Raw genomic sequence first — 4638 nt, forward strand, 5'->3', positions numbered from 1 at the left:
ATATCAAAAGTATTAGATGTTTCGGCCAGAATAAAGTGTATTCGATTTCCAGGAGATTTTTTTTTGTAATCGGAGCTTTTGTGCAGACCTTGCATATAGCACATGCACCCTCCTCGAGTCTTTGTGACCTGTTCGTGTGATAATGCTGGGAAGGTGAGTCACCCCCAACCCCGTTCCATGACTGACCAGACAAAGGTCTCCGATATCGGGCTGCTGGGGGAATGTCCTGCAGGGAAAATTCAATATTCAATTGCACCCCCCAAACAACACAGAAGTTTCCCTACTTTCCTGATGGACTATTGAAACCTGATTGATATGGGGCGTGTTGTGTTATCAAAAATGCTTACTGCTTTCCTAGAAAAACAGAAAAATCTTGGTTCATTCCCAAGTGCTACATTTTGGCATGAATGGTCACTCTTTTTAAGTGAACATACAGGGAGAGGGAGATCGTTGCCACGTTTCCAAGGAGAATCCAGGATCTGCTTTATGGCTCAGTGCATCTCAGAGTGAACCGTTCCTCATCTCACCCGCCCCGTCTCCAGGTCACTACGGTCGTAGAAGAGAGATCAAAGTGCTCCCCAAGCAGCCCTCTGCATTCTCGGGGAGGACAGCGCACAGCCGTCACCCCGCTGGACTGACTCCCAGTTCATCCCCAGTGTGTTGGCACAGCCTCAGGGGAGTGTCCTCCTCTCCATTCAGTCCTGGCCCCTGGGTGAACTGTCCCTGCCTTGGGGCTGCAAAATCAGAGCTGCACCCACATCAATCACAGGGTAATTCTGAGAAAGCAGAGACTGTGGCTGCATCATGGCTCCACGGTGAGGTGTACGCTCATTTTTAACCGGGGTATGCAGGGCTTCGGCCAGCAACAGCTCCCAGGGGCCTCTTCTCATTCGGTCTGCAAGTAGAAGGGTCCACAGAGTGGGGTGCTCAGAGCTCAGGCCCTGATGGCCCAGATCCACAAGGTGGTGTGGCTCTATTTAGAGAAACTGAATCGGTTCAGGGACACATTTAGAATGGTGGAGATCAAGATGACTTTGTGGTCCACCTGTCAACAGAGTCCCACAGGCTTACCCGTGTAGACACAGCCTTGGTCATAGGTTGGATTGGAAGCCCCTTTCTCTGCCGACACAGCTCACCCAGGGACTGTGACCCGAGTGATCAAGAATAAAAAACTCACTCTCTATTGCAAAATATATACTTAGCTCTCTTTTCTGGATCACTAAGACTATCTCTTTCAATATGCCCTAAAACACATATTTTATTCTTCATCCTGGACACTTTCGGTGGTTTAAACTTTGGTGTCTAACCCACTAGCAAGACCTATGGGCTTTACAACTAAAACGTGTTTTAAGCCTGCTCATGTGTTCATGGTACCCCAGTACCCATCCTCCCTATTCTCCCCATTAATAGAACTGGAGAATTTTCATGAGGTACATTAAGACTGTCTTTCCCAACCTTCTTTGTAGCCAGTTGTGGTTCATTAGATGTATAGACATAGTATGTGAACTTTTAGCAAATCCCTTCAAGAAAAGAAACAGAACTTCCTCCTTTCTCTTCATTCTTTGCTTTTAACTGGAATGCAAAACCTGATGGCTGGAGCTGGAGTGGCCATCAGACAATGAGGTAAGCTCCAGAATAGGCGTGTGAGACAAGATAGAAGATTTTGGGTCTCTTGCACAATGGAGCACTGTACCAGCTGAGTACTGCTACCTAGATTTCTGTGGGACAAATCAACATCTGTCCCCTTTAAGCCACTGCTTCTACTTAGAGTTTTGGGTCACTCATCCTCGACTCTAACCCTTACTAATACAAACCACTATTTTATTCACCACCAACACCTGCTGGCATTATCTCTATTGATCAACTTCAGTAATGCTTCTTGCTGGTCTCCCTGCTTCCTTTCCACACAAAGCTGTCAACATGATCTTTTAAACACAGATCAGACCGTGTTACTTTCCTTCTGAAAACCCTCTAAAGGCTCCCATTGTATTTAGAATATAATCCAAACCCCTTACAATGGTACCTCAGACTCTGGCACCTCAGATCTTACCACCAAGTAGCTCATGTGTCAGACCTCAGGAGCCGCCTCCCTCCCCTTCCTCCCAGAGTGTGAGGCATTGCAGCCTTGGGACCTTCGCACTTGCGAATCTCTACCTGGAGTACTGTCTCTCCACACTGTCACATGGCTACTTCTTCTCATCCTTCATATCTCAATTTAAATACCCCTGTCATCAAGAGCCTTCCCTGGACCACCTGGGAACCTGCATCTCTTCCCCAGCCCCCTTATTTTTATGTCATAGTGTTTGTCACTATCTCCTCATATGTCAGTATGGCTTATGCTTTTGTCTTTCCTCTCCAACTCCAGTGCAGACTCAGTGACAAGGAAACCTTCCCATGTTTGCTCAGTTTCATGTTCTGAGCACCTAGAAAGTATGTGGCATGGGGTAAACAATCAGCATAAAATTTTCTTAATAGATGAATGAAATTTTTTCTCACTTTATGAAACTTTGAAAGAAGAAATTTCCCATAAACCTCAGACTACTCAGGGCTTTGGTTTTAAGATTCTACGCTGAGTCCACTGCTCCTTCCCAACCCCTGGACCTCCTCCAACCACAGCTTGAATATCTCTGAACTTGTTCTTACCTTGTTTGCACCCTCCTGATGTGTTTATAGATCTACTTCCTGCCCCAGATCAAGACCTCACACAAGGCAGGGACTTGGTCTAATACCACGTGGCTTCTTTGGAGTCCAGCACAGCACCTGGCATCTGAAGGCCATCTGTGTTTATTTTCATGGGCAGGTAGATTCATCTTTTGATAAGCCCTGCACTTTGCATCGTAGAATTGATACTCAAATCTACAGCTTCCAGGGAAGGGGTGGTGGGGGGAGGAGAGACAAAAGGAGGGGCTTCAAAATTGTATGCCTTGCCCTGTGGGGCTGCTTTCCTGGGCTTTGGACTGAAGTTTCCATCCCAAGATCAACCAGGCATGAATGGAAACAGCTCTGCTGTTTGACCCTGTGGTGACGCCTTAGGACAAGGCTGTGGTGACAGAGGGCAGGGATCCTTTTAGTAAGTGTGGCCCAGAAAAGCCTGAAAGAAGGATAAAGAGCAGAGGAAACACCACAAGGTGAGGATGCAGAAGAAAAAGCATCATATTACCACTGACAAAGTGAATGTAGCTATCATCTCTGGTAAGTTCGGGAAGGTGGATCATGGGATAGATAGGCAGCCAGCAGCCACCATGAGGCTCCCCATCCCTGAACGATGGACACTGGAGGGACAGCTGTCCATGGGTGCAGACTTTGGGGGCTGGACGATTCCTCACGGTGGGGACACCATCCCATGCATTGTAAAAATGTCCCGTGGCAATCCTGGCCTCCACCTAATAGACTCCAGGGGCACCTTCATGCCACCAATTTGTGACAACCATGAACAGCTCCACATATGGTCACCTAATCTCTATGGGGCAAAATTGCCCCCAGCAGAGAACACTGCCCCTGCACAAATTGAAGTGGTGTTTCTGGGTGTTTCAAACACTCATTGTAGGCTCTTGGGAACAGCTTCCTTCTAGGAGGAAAGCTAATTTTCCCAATGGAGAGGAACTGGGTGTGGTTTCAGAAGGAAAAGAAGTCAGGAAGTTCACATGCTACCCAGGGAAGCAGTATTCCAAGGCCCACTAACATATTGGTCAGGTGGGTGCGCTTCTTGGATCATTTTTTGTTCCAGGGCCTTTGGGCAGAGCATCCCTCACATCCTACCTTACCACAGGCCCTACCAGCCCCTCCTGAATTGTTCTTCATCCCTCCTTTCTGTGGCCTGTCTGGCTCTTGAAGGCCTCCCAGTCTCTAGTCCTTGGAATGAAGCATCAATAAATAGTTGCTGATTGTAGAATAATGACTCTGACAGGCAGAGCAAGTCCTGGAATCTCTATTTAATGCCATCCTTAATGTCAGCTGTGCAAAATGTGTGACTTTTCATGTATATATTCCTCAAATAATTTCACAGTGAGAGTACCTGGCCCAAAATTCAGATATAATCAAGGTTACAGAAATACTGTGGACCGAGGAACACCGCATGAAGTGACTAGGGGAGTTGTGTGAACTCTGCCCTGATGGAAGAGCTCAGTTGCTAAGGGCTGCTCTCTGCCTTGTGAATGGCCCTCTCTCTGCAGTGTCAAGCTTCAGCGCTAACTTCCTACAACCTGCCCTGACCCCACTCTTTCATTCTGCCCTGAGTCTGACTTTGAGAATTCAACTTTTGCCCCTTTTCCTCCCGCCTCTCAACACAGAGCCTCACTCATCAGGATGCCAAGCTACTCTGAACCCTTTACCTGCCATCACTCCAGCGCCCCTACCTGTGCATTTCTTCATGCCCCCTCCCCCAGGTCCTCAGTCTTGCATTTAGCCCATGGTCTTCATCCCCAGCCCTGGGATCCTGGTTCTGTGGACGAGAAGACTTTTGGTACAGCAGCTATGTCAAATTTGTCCACCCTCATAAGCCATCAACTCCACCACCATCCAGAAAATGGCCTGACTGCTGCATCTCCAAGGAAAGTGAGAAAACCAGCCCTGGATTCCCTTAATGAGCTGCCTGCCACACCTATACCCTACCTCTCAAAGGAGGGGCCACCACTCCTC

This window comes from Canis lupus, chromosome 1 (genome assembly GCF_011100685.1).
Source record: "Canis lupus familiaris isolate Mischka breed German Shepherd chromosome 1, alternate assembly UU_Cfam_GSD_1.0, whole genome shotgun sequence".
Taxonomy (NCBI): domain Eukaryota; kingdom Metazoa; phylum Chordata; class Mammalia; order Carnivora; family Canidae; genus Canis; species Canis lupus.